Source organism: Bombus affinis, unplaced genomic scaffold (genome assembly GCF_024516045.1).
Source record: "Bombus affinis isolate iyBomAffi1 unplaced genomic scaffold, iyBomAffi1.2 ctg00000064.1, whole genome shotgun sequence".
Classification (NCBI taxonomy): Eukaryota; Metazoa; Arthropoda; class Insecta; order Hymenoptera; family Apidae; genus Bombus; species Bombus affinis.
In genome coordinates this window covers 274-26,969 of record NW_026108821.1, presented here as the reverse complement: position 1 = coordinate 26,969, position 26,696 = coordinate 274, and the positions used below count along the sequence as shown (strand labels likewise).

Below are 26,696 nucleotides of genomic sequence, written 5' to 3'. Positions count from 1 at the left end.
AAGTTATTATCCATTTCTTCCACATAAAATTCATTTGACATTATAATTTTAACCCTTCTTTTGTTTACTTCAAAGTAAGTTAAAATTTTTCCAACTTTTGTTCCTTTTAATGTTCTACCGTCTCCTAGTTTTACATTTATCGGGTTCTTTAAGTTTTCGTACTCAATAAAATACGAGTCATCATTTACAATGTGATCTGAACATTCACTATCCAATATCCGATCTATTTTTCGCGTATCGCTGGTATATACTGTGATAGTATCCTTACTATAATCGCGCTGCACTCGCGTTAGGAAGGAGTCAATTCCTTGGTCGTCGTAGTCCTGGCTGTTTAAATAATTTCCGTCTTGTCGACTTGCCCCATTGTAGCGTTGCTGCCAACCTCTGCTCCGTCCTCGTTGACCAAATCCACGCTGAACATATCCTCGTCTTCTCTGGCCAGAACCTCGTCCGCCGCGACTCCTATTCTGCTATGGCTGATTCGCACCTCCTTGCCATTGCGCTCCTCCATTGATTCCGCCTCTGCATGTATTCGTGCAATTTTTTATCACGTGGCCGTACTGTCCACAGCCATGGCACTTTATTTCTCTCTTTTCTCAACTTTGAAGACATTTGACCATTTCCTATCACTTTTACTCTCCCTACGTATTTCCCACATTATAATTTTATTTTTTAAAGATCACAAGTTCAATCACTTTCTTTCAATGAGTCGATTAAGTCATCAATATAAATCAATGATTCTGGTAGTGTTTTCAGCATGTAATCGAGTTTTTCACGTTCACTTACGTTTGCACCAACACCCTTTAATTCATTTATCGTCTTCTCAAATTCCGTGAAAAATGAACCTGATTCCTCAAAATCTTTCAACCTCATCATGTCGAGTCTACTTCTTATACAAAGTTGCAATGCTGTTGATTCCTTCATATTCATCTGATCAAATTTTGTAATTATTTTGTAAACAGTGTCTTGATCACCAACAAATTCTAATTGCTCATTTGTTATACTACAATAGATGTAGTTCATCGCCCATTGATTCTTTTCATCCCAATTATCTTTCGCATCCGTGTACATTTTCTCTCGTGTATCCAATTCATAACATTTTTTACACTTTAAATACATTAATATTCTTTTCTTCCACGCTTTGTAATCACGTACATCGAATACTTGCATTTTAGTTTTATCGTCCATTGGCATCTTGATTCGTCTTTTCATCTTCACCCTTTTTTCAAAAATAGTTCTCCTCACTATACAGATTTCTTTTATCTGCTCCGCCAACAGCCTTTTTATCTCTTCAGAACATATTTCCAATTCTTTCAAAATGAACCTTTTTTACACATTCACGCCCGGTTACACGTGGTCCCATAACCTTAAATCTCGTCAACCACGATTTTTGCTACCATGTTGAGAATTGTGCATCCTGATGGCCGAAATATTGTACGCTGGCCATAACTATTAACGTAGACACATATTTACTTTATAAACGATTTCTAGAATATTTATCAATGTACACTTGCGCGTGTCTCAGCACTTTTATTCATATCCGACATTTTGAAGACTGTTAACCGATAGAACTGTTTACATTCGTCTGTTTCTCAGTCGCCGCGCACACACATATCTCCACACAGTGATATCCCGTTACAAAGATCTCCACTACGCACTGGACCTAGTCCAGCACAAAAATTATACATATTTCAATATTTATGAAATATGTATTTCCAACAACTTTGTACAACAACACAAGTTAGTAACTCCGCCGTTTAAGATAATGGTGACGAAGAAATGGATTGATCTTATATGAGTGAATCCGGGTAGATATATTGACTGATCTGAAAACCTAGATTGAGTATGCATAGATAGGTGGTTTTCGAAAAAGTCACGGGTGTCAAGATATAACTCGAATTCCCCTCTTACATACTTACGGAGGAAAGATCCGTATGTAGGTAATTTTTGAACAAGGGAAGCTGATTCGTTGTTCACACTTTTTGTTATGAAAAGGGAGGACAAGGATTCGCGATACCCATTGGGTATCAGCGTTAATGAATGAAGATAGGAGGAGTAAGCATCCTACCACCGTGGCTCATGGATGACCTTGTTCATGAGAAAATCCACACATTTTCATCAGATATATTTAATATTATATAATTTTAATATAATATAATTTAATATTATATAATTATATATAGTTTAATATTATATAATTACCGGTTTTCCCATTATATAACTACCAGCTTTTCCGCAGTTTCTAAGAGCGCACAATAAACATAAGGACTTTTCTAAGAAATACACATCAATCAAAAACATTTATGAAATTGGATGTGCAAGATGAAAGGGACCATCTAGAATTACTTAAAAAGTCTAAGTTTATGGTGGGTCCTTAGGTTTGATGAGGGTGTAAGTAACAAATGACGGCACTATGACAATGGTCTCGGTTCCGGCAACGTTTTCGCGGTCAACGGATGCTGAACTCTACACTACGTTAGCGTCTAAGTTGCACTACATGTTAGAGCAAGGAGCAATTACTACGTATAAGAAAGACAGGTCGATTGCTGATGAGATCGCACTAGAGAGTGCCGTCTCTCAATCACGGCGACGCTGTCCTGGAAAACTATGATGGGTGTGCCTAATGTCACAACATCATCGGATTCGTTGAGAAATGTCTTCGTTCGGAAAATGGGGGAAATTGGCGTTACTGTTAATTGGTCAATTTCCATGTTGGTGGTTAGGGAAGGGTGCTAGCCGCCCTCAAGAGAGAGTTCGAGAAGAGGAAGCGTCGATCGTGAGAAACATAGATTTCTCCTATTTTCTCGTAGTTGGAACGAGGACTGTTTGTCGGTTTGAAGGACTTTAATTAAACAAATCTTAAGGTTTATAGCGGGTCCTCGTACTAGCTGCTCATGTATTTACTCAAATAATAGAGTCTGCGTGTGGCGAGCCACGGGACAGAAATCGTTGAAATGCTTACCGTCGTGCCCCGTCCCAAGTATTTCTTTTAAGGAGAGCTATAGAGTTACTTCATGCCTTTGTTAGACAAAACGTTCATCCCTTGACCGCGACTACGTTCGGCGACTGACTGTCTCCTCGAGTCCGAGCTCACTATCATAAATCTCTGTAGCGGCACTCGACAGCAAACTTCCCAACGGTTTCTGTCCCGTGCCTCGCTACACAAGGACTCTACCTTTCGAACAGATGATTGCCAGATGTCTGTCAGATACACTCTCACCGAATATTTACAGCGAGCCTAAGGACCCGCTATAAATCTTAGGATTTATGCAGCTAAGATTCTCTAAAGGGACAAATAGTCTTTGTCTCAATAGTCCCTACACATACCACCCACTACGGGAAATCTGCTTTTTCTCACGTACGACGCTCCTCGCTAGCAACTTTCTCTCAAGGGCAGCTGTCATCCCTTTCCAACAACCAACTCACAATTTTTCCAATTAACAGCGACGTCCGTTTCCCTCACTCTCTGAACTAATACTTTTCTGAACGAATCCGATGATCCCGTATCCTTAGACACACCCAAACACAGTTTTCCTAAGGAGCATCATCGCGACACAAATTCATTCTGTTCTATCGCGAGCCGCGAGGCAAGTTGGAAGACGCCTTCTGGATTGTTCGTCCGCAGTCGTACGTAATAGCGAATCTGAATCTCTCGACGTATGTGCAATCGTCTCGACTCGAACCACCGCGTAAAGTATCGCGCCGAGCTTGAACTTGTAATCCTGAATCGATAATTGTACCGTGCTTTCGGCCAGCTAGTGTATACCACGAACACAAGCAAATAAACAGTTATTGTTAAACAATACCGAGTGATTCTTCTATACCTATCACGCACGTCACCTCATCTCAAATAAGTACAGTCGGATTGAATGACAACAGTTTCATAATACGGCTATGGTGAAGTCTAAATTACAGTACTAGGGGTCTTCCCAAAGTTCCGAAGGGAAGTTTCAGGTGTTCTTTCATCTCCGACACGGCCATTCTGACTATCACACGTCCTCGTGTGTAACTAAAATATTGAGTTTCCTAACATTAGACTCGATACAATTAACATTATTCACAATTTAACTAGATGTTCCAATAAGGCAAGGGTCCAGTGTAGCAACAAATCCTGTTCGGGGATTTGGCAGCAAAAAAATAAAAGATTATGAAAATTAGTAGCGTTATACTTAGTATCCAATGTGATAGTTGCATCCTGCAGGTTATCAGTCGGATCGTAACGGCATGATGGACCATTTTCGATTTCGCACTCCAAAGGATCTCGGTCTTCTAGATCGTATGAGCACATAGAGCTTCGTTCCACGGTCTCACTGAGTCTTATCATATTGTCACCCCGAAAAGCATGCAAGTCGCATCGCATGTTCTCACTGAGCCTTATCATACTGTTACCATGAAAAGCGTGTGAGCCACATCACACGTTCTCTCTGAGCTGTATGACGCTGTTACCATGAAAAGCGTGTGAGCCACATCACACGTTCTTTCTGAGCTTTATCACACTGTTACCATGAAAAGCGTGTGAGCCACATCACACGTTCTCTCTGAGCTTTATCACACTGTTACCATGAAATGAAAAGCGTGCGAACTTCCCCTGCCGGGTGTTATTAGCATAGTGCTACTAATCTTCCGAAATCGAAGTACTCATATCGTCATGGCCACTGTTATGGCCTTCGCCACAGACATCCAACTCGGCAGGGGTGCATCCATCTGGCATGTTCCTCAACATGTCGTGACTGTACTTGAACGATCGCTTACCGTTTAATACTTTTAAGATATACATGCCTCCTTCCAAAACTTCTGCCATTACAAATGGACCTCTAAATTTTGGATCTAATTTGGTTTGATTTCGTTCCTCATTTTGCGTAATACGAAATCACCGAGGTTAAACCTAACCGCTTTAGCTTTAGTTTCGTCAAATCCATCCTCATCATACCTAGCACTAGTTTCCATCCCCTTTATTGCCTGTCGTCTTATATTGGAGATATCGATACTTTTGATGTTATCGGGTAACAACAGATCGTACGGTCTTGTCGTTCTACCTATTAGTAGTTCAAATGAGCTCGAGTTTGTCACGCGGTTGGTGGTGCAATTCAAAGCCAACTGTATTTCCCCAATCGCGTCTTGCCACGGCCGCCCGGTCGTTTCCACTACCGTGAACATAATTTTCAATGCACCCGTAACACGCTCTACCTGTCCCTTGGCTCTACTAGCACCGGTCGCTATCAAGTGAACTTTAATTCGTTTGCTTTCGCAGAATTCTCGAAATTCCTTACCCTTAAAACATATTCCCTGATCTGCTATTATCCGACAGGGCCTCCCGAATAAAAATATAGCGGATTTAAGCGCTTTAATGGTGTTAAGGGAATCTATCTTACGAGTATGATGCAGGTATACGAATTTAGTGAAGACGTCGATCAAAACAATGACGTGCTCCTTTGAATCGCTTTTACCACTCAACTTGCCTGTTATGTCCATGTGGACCGTATGCCAGGGTATGCTGGTCTTAGGTATAGGATGCAGTTCGGCTTGTACCTTACCTAAACTAGCTTTCGAATCTTGACAAGCATGACAGTTCTCAATGAATCGGCGAACGTACTTCGCCATCACTTCGAAACAGTAATATTCGTATAGTTTCTCCCAACCTTAGTGCATAATTGACTGGTGCACACGGTTAATAACAGACCATCTGAAACCACTTGGGACTATAGGTAAACAGAGAGTCCTGCCGTTTCTTTGTATCCTACGGTAAATAGTACCGGACCTTAATTCGTATGTATTCGCGATGTCTCCCGCGAGCCCATCGTTTTGCAATTCCTTGACGATTTCCAAGATTTGAGAATCACGACGTTGTTCCGCTAACAGGCAATCTTCCGAAATTTCTGCCAGATTAACTATTTTCTCTTTGATTTTGTCGAATTTAATAGGGTCAACGCCTGTGCGGTTTCGCGAAAAGAAATCTACGTGAGCCGTCCGTTTACTTTCCCGATACATAAAGTCATAAATAAAAGTCTGCAAGTAAGTCCATCACCTCTGGTCCCTGTCATTTAAATGTACTTTATTACTCAGCGCTTTCTACGAGTTGCAATCCGTGACGACAAGAAATTTCCGTCCATGTAGATAGTGACGGAAATGTTTTACGGCGTTTACGATAGCTAATGTTTCGAGTTCATAGGAGTGATATCTGGATTCCGCGGGGCTAGTTCTATTATTGTAATACTCTATTACCTTGTTCTTACCTTCGGCTTGATGTGTCAAAATCGCCCCGTAACTCTCCGAGCTAGCATCAGTAGGTAGTTCTATCGGGTAATTGGGGTTGAATATCATTAGCACCGGCGCGTCGGTCAGCACGGAAACTACCTGTTGTCTTATTTTTTCGTGTCTATCTGTCCAAGTTATATTTCTGTTATCTGAGATGAGCGCGTACAGGGATGAGCGCGTAGTTTCCTCATCTGTGAGAATTTTGGGATGAACTGTGTGACGGTCGTTGGCACAGGTAAAGAACTTAAGGTGTGTATTTTACCCGGGTCGGGACGAACTTCTCCGTTATGAATTACATATCTCAAATAGAGCACCGATGTGCTTAAGAGAACGTTTCGCAAAGTTAAAAGAGAATCCGGCTTTTACGAGGGTATCTAATACGGTGTTTCAATCTTTGTAAAGCTTGATCTATCGAGTCGGCAATAATTAGGACGTTATCGAAATAAATAACAACGTACGAATGAGCGAGGTCGCCTGGGGCGTTGCGAATAGCCCTCCGAAAGACGGACGGTGCAATTTTTCAGTCCAAACGGCATCGTTATCTATTCATATTGTCTGTCGGGGGTAACGAACGCTGTATACTCCGCTGAATTAGGATAAATAGGAATTTGGTGAAACCCGCTGACCATGTCCAGGCTAATAAAGTATCTCGCCTCTTGCAATCTCGCGACTTGATCCGCAATAAGGAATAAAGGGTACCGATCCGCGACCATATTTTGACTTAGCACTCGGGAACCTGCTCATAATCTATCTGAGCCGTTTTTCTTCTTCACGAGTTACGTAGGGCTCGCAAATGGCGAATTACTAGGCCTTATGATCTTTGCATTAATTAAAACGCTGGTTTTCTCACGTACCGTTCTTCGCTTCTCCTCGCTAAGTCTATAAGAACTTCCTTGTACGGTGGTGTTAGGATCAATTAATCGTATTTCTAACCGGCCTGTATTTGCGCGAATACGTAGGAAACCCGTAACGAATGAATCATTGAATTTGACGAGAAGAGAAATTGATCGACTTTTATTATTACCATGTACATCAGTGTCAACTTCATTAACGACGATCTCGTTTGCAGTGGTTTCATTACAGACATTAATTATTTTTGTTTTACACATAGCGAGGCTATTTTGTGTAATGTTACGTCAAAACCCAGACTTAGAGTTCCGCAACTAATCGCGATATCATATTTTAAATAACTATCAGGAAGGGCATGAGAAATTATCTTCGATGTAAAAATCATTAATTCACACGATGAACAAATGGGTGGCATTTGTTTAATACAGGTATTCCCTACCCCTCGCATTACTAATATGTCAGTCATTCCTTTGTCAGAAAATCTCGAGGCCGTGGACTCTTTAATTAGTGAACGCGCTGCTCCCGAATCGGAGTAAAATGGAAACGATTCACCCAGATGACTTGATCTATCCGTTGATGCTTCCAGTACGCACGAGTCGACTCGCCACTCGTTATTGAAATTATAGTTTCCTTCCATAATCAGGTTGGCAGCTGCGCCCCATGCAGCGGATTCGGAGCACGCGATTTTAAGGGTTAAAACGTGGTAGCGAAAAATTGTTAGGTTTCACACTCGATTTTTGCACTAGCGACTGAATTACTTGCGCACGATGGTCTTAAGTGCTAGCACTGTTATAGTCGGCACTGATCCCACTTCAGATGTCGGGTTGGCGTTAAGATTAGAGTTAGGGTTAAGGACGTCAAACGAATCCCTATTGGCGCTAGACGTGATCATTATGCAATAGAGGTGATATTTACTAGTGCAAATATGACTATGATGGAATTGGACAAGTAATCGCGGTAATTAGATACTCTAGAAGCTAATGACAATGATCCTAGGCTCAATAACGAATCAGCGGTCAACGGGATGACGAACTCTACTTTTCTTTAGCGTCTATGTTGTACTCAATGTTAATGCATGGGGCAATCACTACGTATCAGAGGGTTACTTGAATCGTCGTCGAGATCGTACGGGAGAGTGGATCTCCATCACGGTAACGCTGTCCAGGAAAACTATGATGGGTGTGCCTATAGTCACAAAATCATCGGATTCGTGGTGAAAAGTCTTCGTTCGGAAAATGAGGGAAATTGGCGTTACTGTTAATTGGTCAATTTCCACGTTGGTGGTTAGGAAAGGGTGCTAGCCGCCCTCAAGAGAGAGTTCGAGAAGAGGAAGCGTCGTTCGTGAGAAAAATAGATTTCTCCTATTTTCTCGTAGTTGGAACGAGGACTGTTTGTCGGTTTGAAGGACTTTAGTTAAACAAATCTTAAGATTCATAGCCGGTCCTCGGGCTAGCTGAACATATACTGTCGAGACGTGTCGACATCTGGTAATCATCTTACTCAAAGAATAGAGTCTGCGTGTGGCGAGCCACGGGACTGAAATCGTTGAAATGCTTACCGTCGTGCCCCGTCCCAAGTATTTCTTTTAAGGAGAGCTATAGCGTTACTTCATGCCTTTGTTAGACAAAACGTTTATCCCTTGACCGCGACTACGTTCGGCGACTGGTTGTCGCCTCGAGCCCGAGCTCACTATCATAAATCTCAAATAAGTACAGTCGGATCGAATGACAACAGTTTCATAATACGGCTATGGTGAAATCTAAATTACAGTACTAGGAGTCTTCCCAAAATTCCGAAGGGAAGGTTCCGGTGTTCTTTCATCTCCGACATATATATGCATGATCTGCCTGGGACCAGTGTGGATATAGCGCAAACTGGCTGGTAAGCGATGTAGTTGGCAAGAAATGTGGAGTACCAGGCACATCGAATTGTCGACATATCAGCAATAGCAACCGAGAAACGTAGAGTTGAATTCTTGAGTCTGAATCTGCGAAACTACAATTACACTGCATATAACAGGAACCAGAGTCGACGTAGAGCAAAGCGCATAAGTACTGTATTTGGCTGAAATTGTGGAGTATAGCGCGCATCGCATTTGCGATATGTATCCAATAGCAGCGCTGATACGTTGGTTTGAACATTTAGGCATGAATATGCAAAACAGCAGTTACGCTGAATCTGTCAGTGACCAGAGAAGACGTAAGACAGAAGAGATGATAGAATCGGAAGATGTGCTCTGTGCTCACCAGCAAATCAGGAGCATAACGCTCACCGAATTGTCGTCATATCTGCCACAGAAACGGAGATACGTTGCTCTCGATATTCAAGCATGAATATGCTAAATTGCAATTATGGTGTATTTGACAGGGACAAGAGCGCACATAACTCTAACCTACTGATGTGCGCTGTATGTGACATCAGATGATAAATATAACGCGCACCGAATTGTCTGTAAGTGTGCCATAGAACCAGAGATTCGTTGGTTCGAATATTTAATACTGATTATGCAAAACTGCAAATACGCAGGGTTCGGCTGGGTCCCGATTTTACATGCATCAAACGGAAAAACGTGCACTGTGTTTGCCAGCAAATTTGGAGTATAACGAGCCTCTAATTGTAGCCATGTATGCCATAGAATCGGAGATACGTCGGTTTGAATACTTAATCCTGAATATACGAAACTGCAACTACGCTGGATCTGGCTGGGTCCAGAATTTACATAGCGTAAACCGTATGATGTGCACTGTACTTGGCATCAGATGCGGAATATAACGCGCATAGCATGGCCTATGTTTCTGCAAAACAAACGGAGATACCTTGATTCGAATATGTAAGCATTAATATCCAAAACTGCAATTACGCTGGATTTCTCCGAGTCCAGTCTTGACAGTGTGCAAACGGGCTTATGTGTGCTGTATTTGGCAGCAAATGTGCAGTATTACGTACATCCTATTGTCGACGTACCTACAATGGATACGGAGATACTTTCACTTGAATAACTAGGCTTGAATATGCAAAACTACAAATACGCTGGATTTGACTCGGTCCGGATTTAACACGGCTTAAACCAGATGAAGCGCTCTGCGTATGGCAGTCAATGTGGAATGTAACGCGCATCGTATTGTCGAGATATGTGCTATGGAATCGGAGTCACGTTGATTTGAATATTTAAGCCTGAACATACAAAATTGCATTTGGGCTGGATTTTGCAGGGACCAGAGTTGACACAGCGCAAGCGAGCTGATGGGCAATGTAACTACAGCAAATGCGGAGTACAAGGCGTATGGAATTGTCGACATATGTGCAAAAGTAGCGGCGAAACTTTGAATGCAATATTTAAGCATTAACAACAAAATCTACAATTACGCTGGATTTTACAGGGTTCAGAGTTGACACATAGCACAGACCGGCTGATTTGGCATCATATGTGGAGTATTCTGCGCATCTAATAGGCGACATGGAAACCAAGATACGTTCATTTGAATATGTAATATTTGAATATTTCGCCTGAAAATGCATAATTGCAAATACGCTGAGTTTGGCTGCGCCCATACGTTACATAACTCAAACCAGATAATATGCATTGTGTTTGGCAGCAAAAGTGGCGTATATCGCGCATCGAATTGTCGGCATATCTCCAATGCAAACGGCGATACGGTGATTTGAATAATTAATCATGAATATGTAAAGCAGCAATTTCGCTAGGTTTGACAGAGACCGGAGTTGACATGGTACAAACCAGCAGATGTGCGGTGCACATGACATCGGATGTGAAATGTAACGGGCATCGCTTTGTCGCCATATGTGCAATAGAAACGGAGATACATTCATTTGAATATGTTAACCTTAATTTGTAAAACTGCAATTACGCTTGATATGTCGAGGACCAGAGATGATATAATAGCACGAGCCAGCTGATGTGAGCTGTATTTGGCAGGCAATGAGGAGTATATCTCGCACCTAATTGACGGCAAATCTCCAATCGCAGCGGTGATACGTTTTATTTAATATTGAATAATGGGCCTGTTACGATACCGATAGTATTAGCGCGACTGAAACACTTTGCCGTCTCAGTAAAATCATTCTATTTCAAGCTTCACGCTACAGTTCTGAATCCGGACAAGACCGATTCAAGTTCTCGCAAGAGCAAGCAGTCAAATTAAGGTACTTACACGAGTTAGAGTCTAATACATTTTATTGGTCCAACATCGATGGGGCGATCTCGCATCGAAATTTTCGGAGGACCGCGTAACCTTCCAACGACGACCGCCGTACGAGCAGCGGATAATCTTATTTCGTGCCTTAGGTTGCCCTCACCACGTCCTCTACTTCTTGATTCTTGGTTGGTAGCTTTAGCGGCTGCAGGTCCGAGAAATTGCATCTTGACCCGCTTTCTCGTATGTCTCATGTGACGTCTCGCTTTCCGCCGTAGACACTTGTCGGATCTACATACGTTGAACCATTTGCGCGAGACAAGCGCGGCGTTCTGCAGGGCCGAGGGATCCAATTTTCGAAGTATCAAGTGCAAAACCTCCAGTGGTAGTTCGGAAATGATATCTACCTTACTTGGCACGAACAAACCAACGACGCGTAGAACAGATCTATAGAAACTCCATGTTGCTTCTATTGTGGCGCGAGCACGACTGACGGTCTGGCTGAGAATGAATTCTTATATATGTGCCGTTCGTCACGGTGCACTGCGAGTTCCGGCTCCGGTGAGAGTCCTGGACAGTCAGAATCGATCGCATGTGCATGTATCATCCTATAGATCGGGTTCACATTATTATTAGTGTTAGATGCGTGAAACGAATCTTCATTTGGATTAGACGTTGTAGTTATGCAATAGAGCAGATATTCACTAGTGCGAATTTGATTTGAGGTGTATGGTAGCGATTTAGGTTTAAAGGCACAAGAGTATATTTAACTATGTAGCTTATTAAAATATACCCTACGTGTACACTAGTCGTATAATACACTTGTTGTCTTGATTCGTGATTACGAATAGATGGGCGCAAAGAAGGATCGACTTAGCTGCTACTCCTCGTGTCACTCGATAAAAAAGAATGCCTCGCTACCCCGCTCGCTATATTCATATGCGTTGGAGTTGACAAAAGGCGTTGGGATTTGAATTTTGAAGGTGTTCTCGAAAATTCGCAACTGACGCTGAACTCTCGACCTTGTTTACAAATGTTGAATTTTCGGGTAGTTGACTCGAGGGCATATGATCACGACAAAATCTACGGATTTTGATTAACCTTCGGTAACCGCCTAAGGTTGTCGGATCTATAATAAATTCATCTTTCAGTAAACACGATTTTTTGTGTAGCGGGTTCACTAGACCGAAACCGTTATGAATTTTACCTACGAGTGCCGCTACAGTACCCGCTTGCCAGTGTTAACGTTACTTCTTTTTATGTTTGTTTATGTATGTTAGCGCGGTGCCCATGCTAACCGCTTAATTCAAACCCGTTTGAGGAGGAGAACGAACTATCCTGCCCGAACGCGTGGTATAATTGGTTCTTGCGTCTCCGTCGCTTTGTTGCGCTTGCTCGCTGCTTTGCGGTCGGAAGATTTTCCCAGGTAAAAATACGTCGTAGGTTTCTGCGCTCCTTTCCAGATGCTCAATATCTTCCGGCACGATGAAGGCGGGTTTTATACGATCTACGGAGACTTTCACGCTTTTGTCCTTCATCCGTATGTTAATGGTTTTCATCCACGCTGTGTAACCTGATAGGGGCCATCGTATGGTGGTTGCAGTGGACCTCCGATTGCATCGTGGCGTACGAAAACGCACGGCGACGTTTCTAAATCGCGGAACATGAACGTTTTCTTTTCGCCGTGTCGTGAAGTCGGCAGAGGTCTAATATCGCTCATTCGCTCTCGCAGACAGTTTGCGAATTCCGCGTTGGCCGGTTGTTTTGCTGGTACAAAGAATTCTGCTGGCAATCGTATTTCCGTACCATAAATCATTTCGGCTGCCGTTGCGCTCAGGTCCTCCTTGATAGCGGTTCTAATGCCTAAAAGAACTATGGAAAGGCTTTCAACCCAGTTGCTCGAATTGTGGCATTTGATTGCGGCCTTAAGCTGCCTGTGAAAGCGCTCTACCATCCCGTTGGACGCGAGGTGGTAGGCTGTGGTACGCAAATGCTTAATGCCGAACATCCGGCATAGTTCGTTGAAAAGACTGGATTCGATTTGGCGACCTTGATCGGTTGTTATTTTTGCTGGGACGCCAAAACGCGCTATCCATGTGGAAAGAAGAGCCGAGGCAACGGTCGTCGCTTCCATATCTGGTATTGGAATCGCTTCGGGCCAACGTGAAAAACGGTCGATACATGTTAGACAATATCGGTAGCCTTGTGAATATTGCATGACGATGATGTCTAAATGTATATGCTCGAATCGTCCTGCGAGCTCTCCGAATGTTCCGGTCGGCGTTGATACGTGTCTCGCTATTTTACATTGTTGACACGGGATGCATTGCCGTGTCCATGTTTGGCTTTTATTTAATTTTTGTTTACCGCCGGCCAAACTATAAGCGATTTTACGAATTTTTGGGTCGCGCGTATCCCTAGATGGGAAAGTCCGTGGAGCGAATTGAATACGTCGATCCGCAAGGGTTTCGGTACGTACGGTCGTACGATCTCGCCTGATACATCGCAGTATATTTCCGCGTCGTTATCCGGAAAACGAATTTTCTTAACCTGCAACGCGGATATATCGGAGTTGATGATGTCGCGGAGCTCCTTGTCGTTTTCTTGCGCGGCGGCGAGAATTGTGTGATCCACGGATTTTCCTATGGCTTCGATGCGAGATAGGGCGTCGGCTGCATTGTTATTCAGCCTTTTTATATGCCTTATATCGGTCGTGAACTGCCCGATATAATCTAGTTGACGGAATTGTCACGACGATCACTTGTCGGGATTTTGACTGAACGCATAGGTGTGGGGTTTGTGATCTATGAAAATAATGAAATTCCTCCCATCTACGGCGTGTCTAAATCGCTTGACCGCAGTATACATAGCGAGTAATTCGCGATCGTACGCGCTATATTTTCGCTGCGCGAAATTTGAGGCTTTAGTTAAGAAACCCAATGGTTGCCGAGTGTCATTCGCGCGTTACTGCAACACCGCCCCTATTGCAATGTCGGACGCGTCTACTGCGAGGCTGATGGGCGCGCCAGGTATACGATGCGCTAACATCGTAGCGTTAGCTAGGGCGCGTTTTGACTCGCTAAAGCTCGTTTTGGCTTCCTCCGACTAAATAATGGGCATGTTGCCCTTTTTCTCCCCTTGCAACAAATCGTTGAGGGGTTGCAAAATTTTAGCTGCCCCCGGTATGAAACGTCGGTAAACGTTAATCATACCGAGGTATCCGCGTAGTGCCTTGATGTTCGCGGGGAGCGGTGCTTCGTTTATGGCTGTAACGCGATCGGCGAGCGGTTTTATTCCGTGCGCGTTTACCGTATGGCCTAGGCAGGCTATTTCATTAATTCCGTACTCGCATTTTGCGAGGTTGATTACTACGCCGTACTGGTTTAGACGTTTGAACAAGATCCGCAAGTGCCAGCGGTGCTGTTCCTCGGTTTCCGAAGCTACCAAGAAGTCATCTATGTACGCGTAAACGAAATCTAAGCCTCGCGTGATTACGTCGACAAATCTTTGACACGTTTGCGCGGCGTTTCGAAGCCCAAACATCATGTTGTTTGCCTCGAAAAGGCCGAATGGTGTCGAAATCGCGGTTTTTGTAACGTCCTCAGGCGCGATTGACATTTGATGGTAGGCTCGCACTAAACCAATTTTTGAGAATATTCGCCGACCGTGTAAATGCTGCGCGAAGTCTTGTATGTGCGGTGGAGAGTACCTGTCGGGTACAGTGCGGGCGTTTAGCGCCCTGTAGTCACCGCAATGTCGCAGACTTCCATCCTTCTTTGGGACGACGTGTAGTCGAGATGCCCGGGAACTCTTTGATGGGCGCATGACTCCTTGCTCGATAAGTGTTGCAAATTCCGCCTTGATTGGCTTGAGACGGTCCGGTGCGAGAGGGCGGGGTTTGCAATATACGGGCGGGCGGGGTGTGGTTTCGATGTGGTGCTCCACACTGTGCCGTATTTTCTCTCACCCAAAGGCCGGTGGGCGCGTTAGATCTGCACATTTCGCCAACAATTGGTGGTAGACCAAATCCCCGTTTACGGTCTTAATCATAAGCTGTTCGCAGTTGGCGGCGTATCCCCTGGTCGATAGCTGGTTTGTTGTGTCGAGAAGTCGTCTTTTTCTTCGATCCACAAGCAACCTGTAATGACTTAGGAAATCTAGGTCGATGATGGGGGTTTGCACATCGGCGACAGTGAAGTGCCATTTGAAGGCACGTCTAAGGGACAGGTTCAGCTCCATCGCTATAGTGCCGTACGTTGCGATGCGCGTCCCATTGGCAGCGAATAGTTCATACGTTGTTTTCTTTACGTCCCTAGATAGCCTGCTTCGGGGATGAACGCCGATATCAGCACCGGTGTCAACTAAGAACGAAGTCTTCGTTCTCATGTCCAAAATAAAGATGCGGCGAGATCCCAAGCCGTCGCCGTCCTCCGCTTTTACGGACGGCAGGGGTCGTTTCCCGACTTCCACATACAATCGTGGCGCGATCGCCGAACCTCGCATGATAGAAGCAAATTCCGTCCTGGCGCGGATAGTCTCGGGAACGCGAACGGCGGCGGGGTCGAGTGAGAGAATTCGAACGTCTTCGTAGTCGATGATACCCGCTGATTCCCATAGCCTTAATCTGTTCTCGCAGTCTACTGACCTCGGCGGCCAGTGCGTCGTTTTTGCCTTCGTGTGATGCCGGTGGCTCGATTGTGACTACCTTCGCGCGCTGCCCGTTACGATTATACGCCTCATCGAGTTTATCCGCTCTCCTGGTCAGTTTCTCGATACTCGTATCGTCCACTGCAGCCAGGACTTCCCTGATGCGATTCCTGAAGCGAGGGGGCTGGCTAATTTTTTAAGTCATTATAAAACTGTGATGGTTTTCTGTCGCCCATCTCTTCACGTTCGACTAACCTTTCGAACTTGGCGGTGTCCGATTCGGTCAGGGCGCGGATCAGCTCGCTCTTCAATTTATCGTACTGGCCTGTGGCGAGGAGGTTGGTCACTGTATCCTCAATCTTCGCGAGGTAATGTGGGTCGAGGAGTCCCATGAGGGCTAAGGATTTTTCATCGTCGTGGAAGATGCCGGCTACCCCGAAATATTTCTCTAAAATGGAAAACCAAATCCTGGTCATCGTGGGCATAAAGGGCGGCACGCGGAACGATGAGCCGGCTGGAGTTCGTTTGCTCGCCTTTTCCATTGTGTGAGTTGCGGACTATGATATTCAAACTGCGACTAGCCTATCGCTGTCACCTCTTACACAAAAATCACGTCGGTGTCACCAGTTTGAGATGTATGGTAGCGATTTAGGCTTAAAAACACAAGAGTATATTTAACTGTGTAGTTTATTAAAATATACCCTACGTGTACACTAGACGTATAATACACTTGTTATCTTGATTCGTGATTACGAATAGATCGGCGCAAAGAAGTATCGACTTAACTGCTACTGCTCGTGTCATTCGATAACAAAGAATGCCTCGCTACCCTGTTCGCTATATTTATATGCGTCGGAGTTGACAAAAGACGTTGGGATTTAAATTTCCAAGATGTTCTCGAAAAATCAGAACGGACGCTGAACTCTCGACCTTGTTTACAAATGTTGACATTTCGGGTAGTTGACTCGAGGGCATGTGATCACGACAAAAACGACGGAATTTGATTAACCTTCGGTAACCGCCTAAGGTTGTCGAATCTATAAGAAACTCATCTTTCAGTAAACACGATTTCTTGTGTAGCGGGTTCACTGGACCGAAACCGATATGAATTTTACCGACGAGTGCCGCTATAGGTGTATAATGAATCCTCAGGCTAGCTAAACATATACTGTTGAGATGCGTTGACATCTGGCAATCATCTTATCCGACGGATAGAGTCTGCGAGTGGCGAGACACGGGACAGAAACCGTTGGAATGTTTACTGTCACGTGCCGCTACCATTATTTCATTTAAGGACAGCTATAGAATTACTCCATGCCTTTATTAGACAAAACGTTCATCCCTTGACCGCGGCTACGTTCGGTGACTGGTTGTCGCCGAGGCCAAGAGCAGTATCACAAGTTTCGAACAATTACAATCGAACTAGATGACTACGATTATTTAATTACAGCTATGGTAGAATCTAGATTACAATGTTACGGGATTTTCCCAAAATTCCAAACGGAAGGTTCCCGTGTTCTATCATCTCCGATTTATATTTATGCTTGATCTGTCTGGGACCAGTCTGGATATAGCGCAAACTAGCTGGCAAACGATGTATTTGGCAAGAAATGTGGAGTAACAGGCACATCGAATTATCGACATATCAGCAACAGCAACGGAGATACGTGGAGTTGAATATTTGAGTCTGAATCTGCAAAACAACAATTACACTGCATATAACAGAGACCAGAGTCGATGTTCTGGCGCGCAACACATCTGCACTCCATCCCGCGCGGCTTGGCATCCAGCGGTCCACGTGCCATCCTTCGAATCCTCCATAGGCCCAAGGACCCATCATAAAGCCGAAATCCCAACTGCATTGTTCGCACATATGGCCTAAGTCAATCTGTTTGCCCGAAAAGACTTTCTAATTCTAGAAGTGTTTTCGGTCGGTTTTTAGAAAGGTCCCTGGGTTTATTACGCCCTCTTAAGAATTACGGAGAAGGCGGGTATTGGCCTAACGAAAAAAGCGGACATCTACCTAACGGAAAATCTGAGATTTCCCATAAACAATGTTGCCTAGGACCCACGTTGGTAGGAGGCTTCTTCCTCCTCTCTTCCTTTCTAACATTAGTCATAACCAATCGGCATCGCGGATCATTGCCCTCACTTTCCTAACTAACAATGTAATCAACGAATCCGCGTTCTTCGCTCAAAGGGCACACCAATACCGAGCTTCGTACTCACATCAGAATAAACTTTAGAGTTACATCATCTCTCACGGTTACTAGAGTTCCTGCAATCCCTATAACTCTTACCGTTCCTATATCTCTCAGAGTTCCATCGTCTCTCGCGGTGACTAAAGTTCCTGCAATCCCTATAACTCTCACCGTTCCTATATCTCTAAGAGCCTCCTATTTCTCTCACAGTATCCAGAAGTCCGACAGCTCCTACAGCTCTCACGGACCTAGAGCTCCTATAGCTCACACTCTCATCACAGAATAGTCCATTTCTTCGTTATCTGTATCTTAAGCAACGGCGTTCTTACTCAGTGTGATTGTATAAATCGTTGGAAATACATATATTTTTTATAACTTTGTGACCCCCAGTGTTATACCACAACGACTACACCTATTATCCTAAGCGAAATACGGGGATCGAACTATCCGTGGAGTCGATTATTCCAATCGTAACGGGAATTTACGACTCCCATTGACGCGTATTCAAACGAACGCGTCTCCCCGCGATAGCTCGAAAATACAGTCGACATAGCGCAAACCGAATTAGTACTGTATTTGGCTGTAATTGTGGAGTATAGCGCGCATCGCATTTGCGATATGTATCCAATAGCAGCTCTGATACGTTGGTTTGAACATTTAGGCATGAATATGCAAAACAGCAATTACGCTGAATCTGTCAGTGACCAGAGAAGACGTAAGACAGAAGAGATGATATAATCGGAAGATGTGCTCTGTGCTCACCAGCAAATCAGGAGCATAACGCTCACCGAATTGTCGTCATATCTGCCATAGAAACGAAGATACGTTGCTTTCGATATTCAAGCATGAATATGCTAAACTGCTATTATGGTGTATTTGACAGGGACAAGAGTGAACAAAACGCTAACCTACTGATGTGCGCTGTATATGACATCAGTTGTCAAATATAACGCGCACCGAATTGCCTGAAAGTGTGCCATAGAAACGGAGATTCGTTGGTTGGAATATTTAATACTGAATATGTAAGGCTGCAAATACGCAGGGTTCGGCTGGGTCCCGATTTTACATGTATCAAGCGGAATAACGTGCACTGTGTTTGGCAGCAAATTTGGAGTATAGCGAGCCTCTAATTGTAGCCATATGTGCCATAGAATCGGAGATACGTCGGTTTGAATACTTAATCCTGAATATACGAAACTGCAACTACGCTGGATCTGGCTGGGTCCAGATTTTACATAGCGTAAACCGGATGATGTGCACTGTACTTGGCATCAGATGTGGAATATAACGCGCATCGCATGGCCAATGTTTCTGGAAAACAAGCGGAGATACCTTGATTCGAATATGTAAGCATTAATATACAAAACTGCAATTTCGATGGATTTCTCCGAGTCCAGTCTTGACAGTGTGCAAACGGGCTGATGTGTGCTGTATTTGGCAGCAAATGTGCAGTATTACGTACATCCTATTGTCGACGCACCTACAATGGATACGGAGATACTTTCACTTGAATAACAAGGCTTGAATATGCAAAACTACAAATACGCTGGATTTGAATCGGTCCGGATTTAACACGGCTTAAACCAGATGAAGCGCTCTGCGCATGGCAGTCAATGTGGAATATAACGCGCATCGTATTGTCGACATATGTGCTATTGAATCGGAGTAACGTTGATTTGAATATTTAAGCCCGAACATACAAAATTGCATTTGGGCTGGATTGTGCAGGGACCAGAGTTGACACAGCGCAAACGAGCTGATGAGCAATGTAACTACAGCAAATGCGTAGTACAAGGGTTATGGAATTGTCGACATATGTGCAAAAGAAGCGGCGAATCTTTGAATGCAATATTTAAGCATTAACAACAAAAACTACAATTACGCTGGATTTTACAGGGTCCAGAGTTGACATAGCACAGACCGGCTGATTTGGCATCATATGTGGAGTATTCTGCGCATCGAATAGGCGACATAGAAACCAAGATACGTTCATTTGAATATGTAATATTTGAATATTTCGCCTGAAAATGCATAATTGCGTATACGCTGAGTTTGGCTCCGCCCACACGTTACATAACTCAAACCAGATAATATACATTGTGTTTGGCAGCAAAAGTGGCGTATATCGCGCATCGAATTGTCGGCATATCTGCAATGCAAACGGCGATACGGTGATTTGAATAATTAATCATGAATATGCAAAGCAGCAATTTCGCTAGGTTTGACAGAGACCGGAGTTGACATGGTACAAACCAGCAGATGTGCGGTGCACATGACATCGGATGTGAAATGTAACGGGCATCGCTTTGTCGCCATATGTGCAATAGAAACGGAGATACATTCATTTGAATATGTTAACCTTAATTTGTAAAACTGCAATTACGCTTGATATGTCGAGGACCAGAGATGATATAATAGCACGAGCCAGCTGATGTGAGCTGTATTTGGCAGGCAATGAGGAGTATATCTCGCATCTAATTGACGACAAATCTGCAATTGCAGCGATGATACATTGTAGTTAATATTCAATAATGGGCCTATTACGATACAGATAGTATTAGCGTGACTGAAACACATTGCCGTCTCAGTAAAACCATTTTATTTCAAGCTTCGCGCTACAGTTCTGAATCCGGACAAGACCGTTTCAAGTTCTCGCAAGAGCAAGCAGTCAAATTAAGGTACTTACACGAGTTAGAGTCTAATACATTTTATTGGTCCAACATCGATGGGGCGATCTCGCATCGAAATTTTCAGAGGACCGCGTAACCTTCCAACGACGACCGCCGTACGAGCAGCGGATAAACTTATTTCGTGCCTTAGGTTGCCCTCACCACGTCCTCTACTTCTTGATTCTTGGTTGGTAGCTTTAGCGGCTGCAGGTCCGAGAAATTGCATCTTGACCCGCTTTCTCTTATGTTGCATGTGACGTCTCACTTTCCGCCGTAGATACTTGTCGGATCTACAAACGTTGAACCATTTGCGCGAGACAAGCGCGGCGCTCTGCAGGGACGAGGGATCCAATTTTCGAAGTATCAAGTGCGAAACCTCCAGTGGTAGTTCGGAAATGATATCTACTTTACTTGGCACGAACAAACCAACGACGCGTAGTAGAGATCTAAAAAATTCCATGTTGCTTCTACTGTTGCGCGAGCACGACTGACGGTCTGGCTAAGAGTGGAGGCTTATATATGTGCTGTTCGTCACGGTGCACTGCGAGTTCCGGTTCTGGGTGAGAGTGCTTGTCAGGCAGAATCGATGGTATGTGCATGTATTTTCACTTACATCGGGTTCACATTATGATTAGAGTTAGAGGCGCGAAACGGATCTTCATTTGGTTTAGACGTTGTAGTTATGCAATAGAGCAGATATTTACTAGTGTAAATTTGATTGTTATATAATTTGACAAGTAGTCGTGGTAATTAGGTACTCGAGAAGCTAATGACAATGATCCTGGGATCAATAACAAAGCCGCGGTCAACGGGATAACAGAATTCGTTTTCATCCTGATTCCAAGTTGTACTATACTTCCTTATCTACGGTATAGGTAGGACTGAACAAACTCTTTGTCAAAACATAGAATATCCACCGAGTGTTAAGGCTCTTTGTAACTGGCTAATGTGACCTCACGAGAGAATGATTTTCCGACACGATGATGCTGCAGAGGAAAACTATGATGGGTGTGTCTAAGGGCACCAGAACATCGGATACGTGGAGAAATGACTTCGCTCGGAAAGAGATTGGAAGTGACGTTTCTGTTAATTAGACAATTTCCATGTTGATGGTGAGAGAAGGATGCTAGTAGCCCTTGAGGGAACGTTGCTAGCGGGAAGCGTCGTCCGTGGAAAAATAGATTTCACCTATCATCCCGTAGTTGAAACAAAGACTGTTTGCCTGTTTAGGACTGTTAAGGACTTTAATTAACTAAATCTTAAGGTTTATAATGGGTCCTCAGGCTAGCTAAACATATACTGTTGAGATGCGTTGACATCTGGCAATCATCTTATCCGACGGATAGAGTCTGCGTGTGGCGAGTCACGGGACAGAAACCGTTGGAATGTTTACTGTCACGTGCCGCTACGATTATTTCATTTAAGGACAGCTATAGAATTACTCCATGCCTTTATTAGACAAAACGTTCATCCCTTGACCGCGGCTACGTTCGGTGACTGGTTGTCGCCGAGGCCAAGTGCAGTATCACAAGTTTCGAACAATTACAATCGGACTAGATGACTACGATTGTTTAATTACAGCTATGGTAGAATCTAGATTACAATGTTACGGGATTTTCCCAAAATTCCAAACGGAAGGTTCCCGTGTTCTATCATCTCCGATTTATATTTATGCTTGATCTGTCTGGGACCAGTCTGGATATAGCGCAAACTGGCTGGCAAACGATGTATTTGGCAAGAAATGTGGAGTACCAGGCATATGGTATTGTCGACACATTTCCAACAGTAACGGAGATGCGTGAATTTGAATATTTAATAATGTATATTAAAAACTGCAAGTACCTGGATTTGAATCTATACTGATCTTATATAGCGTAATTCGTATAATCTGCACTGTATTTATCTGTATTTATACAAAGTTGCAATGCTGTTGATTCCATCATATACATCTGATCAAATTTTGTAATTATTTTGTAAACAGTGTCTTGATCACCAACAAATTCTAATTACTCATTTGTTATACTACAATAGATGTAGTTCATCGCCCATTGATTCTTTTCATCCCAATTATCTTTCGCATCCGTGTGCATTTTCTCTCGTGTATCCAATTCATAACATTTTTTACACTTTAAATACATTAATATTCTTTTCTTCCACGCTTTGTAATCACGTACATCGAATACTTGCATTTTAGTTTTATCGTCCATTGGCATCTTGATTCGTCTTTTCATCTTCACCCTTTTTTCAAAAATAGTTCTCCTCACTATACAGATTTCTTTTATCTGCTCCGCCAACAGCCTTTTTATCTCTTCAGAACATATTTCCAATTCTTTCAAAATGAACCTTTTTTACACATTCACGCCCGGTTACACGTGGTCCCATAACCTTAAATCTCGTCAACCACGATTTGTGCTACCATGTTGAGAATTGTGCATCCTGGTGGCCGAAATATTGTACGCTGGCCATTACTATTAACGTAGACACATATTTACTTTATAAACGATTTCTAGAATATTTATCAATGTACACTTGCGCGTGTCTCAGCACTTTTATTCATATCCGACCTTTTGAAGACTGTTAACCGATAGAACTGTTTACATTCGTCTGTTTCTCGCGCACACACATATCTCCACACAGTGATATCCCGTTACAAAGATCTTCACTACGCACTGTACCTAGTCCAGCACAAAAATTATACATATTTCAATATTTATGAAATATGTATTTCCAACAACTTTGTACAACAACACAAGTTAGTAACTCCGCCGTTTAAGATATTGGTGACAAAGAAATGGATTGGTCTTATATGGGTGAATCCGGGTAGATATATTGACTGATCTGAAAACCTAGATTGAGTATGCATAGATAGGTGGTTTTCGAAGAAGTCATGGGTGTCAAGGTATAACTCGAATTCCCCTCTTACATACTTACGGAGGAAAGATCGGTATGTAGGTAATTTTTGAACAAGGGAAGCTGATTCGTTGTTCACACTTTTTGTTATGAAAAGGGAGGACAAGGATTCGCGATACCCATTGGGTATGATCAGCGTTAATGAATGAAGATAGGAGGAGTAAGCATCCTACCACCGTGGCTCATGGATGACCTTGTTCATGAGAAAATCCACACATTTTCATCAGATATATTTAATATTATATAATTTTAATATAATATAATTTAATATTATATAATTATATATAGTTTAATATTATATAATTACCGGTTTTCCCATTATATAACTACCAGCTTTTCCGCAGTTTCTAAGAGCGCACAATAAACATAAGGACTTTTCTAAGAAATACACATCAATCAAAAACATTTATGAAATTGGATGTGCAAGATGAAAGGGACCATCTAGAATTACTTAAAAAGTCTAAGTTTATGGTGGGTCCTTAGGTTTGATGAGGGTGTAAGTAACAAATGACGGCACTATGACAATGGTCTCGGTTCCGGCAACGTTTTCGCGGTCAACGGATGCTGAACTCTACACTACGTTAGCGTCTAAGTTGCACTTAAATCTTAGGATTTATGCAGCTAAGATTCTCTAAAGGGACAAATAGTCTTTGTCTCAATAGTCCCTACACATACCACCCACTACGGGAAATCTGCTTTTTCTCACGTACGACGCTCCTCGCTAGCAACTTTCTCTCAAGGGCAGCTGTCATCCCTTTCCAACAACCAACTCACAATTTTTCCAATTAACAGCGACGTCCGTTTCCGTCACTCTCTGAACTAATACTTTTCTGAACGAATCCGATGATCCCGTATCCTTAGACACACCCAAACACAGTTTTCCTAAGGAGCATCATCGCGACACAAATTCATTCTGTTCTATCGCGAGCCGCGAGGCAAGTTGGAAGACGCCTTCTGGATTGTTCGTCCGCAGTCGTACGTAATAGCGAATCTGAATCTCTCGACGAATGTGCAATCGTCTCGACTCGAACCACCGCGTAAAGTATCGCGCCGAGCTTGAACTTGTAATCCTGAATCGATAATTGTACCGTGCTTTCGGCCAGCTAGTGTATACCACGAACACAAGCAAATAAACAGTTATTGTTAAACAATACCGAGTGATTCTTCTATACCTATCACGCACGTCACCTCATCTCAAATAAGTACAGTCGGATGGAATGACAACAGTTTCATAATACTGCTATGGTGAAGTCTAAATTACAGTACTAGGGGTCTTCCCAAAGTTCCGAAGGGAAGTTTCAGGTGTTCTTTCATCTCCGACACGGCCATTCTGATTATCACACGTCCTCGTGTGTAACTAAAATATTGAGTTTCCTAACATTAGACTCGATACAATTAACATTATTCACAATTTAACTAGATGTTCCAATAAGGCAAGGGTCCAGTGTAGCAACAAATCCTGTTCGGGGATTTGGCAGCAAAAAAATAAAAGATTATGAAAATTAGTAGCGTTATACTTAGTATCCAATGTGATAGTTGCATCCTGCAGGTTATCAGTCGGATCGTAACGGCATGATGGACCATTTTCGATTTCGCACTCCAAAGGATCTCGGTCTTCTAGATCGTATGAGCACATAGAGCTTCGTTCCACGGTCTCACTGAGTCTTATCATATTGTCACCCCGAAAAGCATGCAAGTCGCATCGCATGTTCTCACTGAGCCTTATCATACTGTTACCATGAAAAGCGTGTGAGCCACATCACACGTTCTCTCTGAGCTGTATCACGCTGTTACCATGAAAAGCGTGTGAGCCACATCACACGTTCTTTCTGAGCTTTATCACACTGTTACCATGAAAAGCGTGTGAGCCACATCACACGTTCTCTCTGAGCTTTATCACACTGTTACCACGAAATGAAAAGCGTGCGAACTCCCCCTGCCGGGTGTTATTGGCATAGTGCTACTAATCTTCCGAGATCGAAGTACTCATATCGTCATGGCCACTGTTATGGCCTTCACCACAGACATCCAACTCGGCAGGGGTGCATCCATCTGGCATTTTCCTCAACATGTCGTGACTATACTTGAACGATCGCTTACCGTTTAATACTTTTAAGATATACATGCCTCCTTCCAAAACTTCTGCTATTACAAATGGACCTCTAAATTTTGGATCTAATTTGGTTTGATTTCGTTCCGCATTTTGCGTAATACGAAATCACCGAGGTTAAACCTAACCGCTTTAGCTTTAGTTTTGTCAAATCCATCCTCATCATACCTAGCACTAGTTTCCATCCCCTTTATTGCCTGTCGTCTTATATTGGAGATATCGATACTTTTGATGTTATCGGGTAACAACAGATCGTACGGTCTTGTCGTTCTACCTATTAGTAGTTCAAATGAGCTCGAGTTTATCACGCGGTTGGTGGTGCAATTCAAAGCCAACTGTATTTCCCCAATCGCGTCTTGCCACGGCCGCCCGGTCGTTTCCACTACCGTGAACATAATTTTCAATGCACCCGTAACACGCTCTACCTGTCCATTGGCTCTACTAGCACCGGTCGCTATCAAGTGAACTTTAATTCGTTTGCTTTCGCAGAATTCTCGAAATTCCTTACCCTTAAAACATATTCCCTGATCTGCTATTATCCGGCAGGGCCTCCCGAATAAAAATATAGCGGATTTAAGCGCTTTAATGGTGTTAAGGGAATCTATCTTACGAGTATGATGCAGGTATACGAATTTAGTGAAGACGTCGATCAAAACAATGACGTGCTCCTTTGAATCGCTTTTACCATTCAACTTGCCTGTTATGTCCATGTGGACCGTATGCCAGGGTATGCTGGTCTTAGGTATAGGATGCAGTTCGGCTTGTATCTTACCTAAACTAGCTTTCGAATCTTGACAAGCATGACAGTTCTCAATGAATCGGCGAACGTACTTCACCATCCCTTCGAATCAGTAATATTCGTATGGTTTCTCGAGCGTTTTCTCCCAACCTTAGTGCATAA

General features: G+C 43.2%; 1 long non-coding RNA gene across 1 annotated transcript; it reads right to left on the bottom strand.

The window, feature by feature from the left end:
- Positions 1-1,235: 1,235 nt before the first annotated feature.
- LOC126926921 (uncharacterized) lies at positions 1,236-23,205 on the bottom strand. Its single transcript, XR_007715016.1, has 2 exons — positions 23,148-23,205; positions 1,236-1,366 (listed from the first exon to the last, which is right to left on the bottom strand). It is a non-coding gene; the product is annotated as an uncharacterized LOC126926921 (long non-coding RNA).
- Between the last annotated feature and the right edge of the window lie 3,491 nt (positions 23,206-26,696).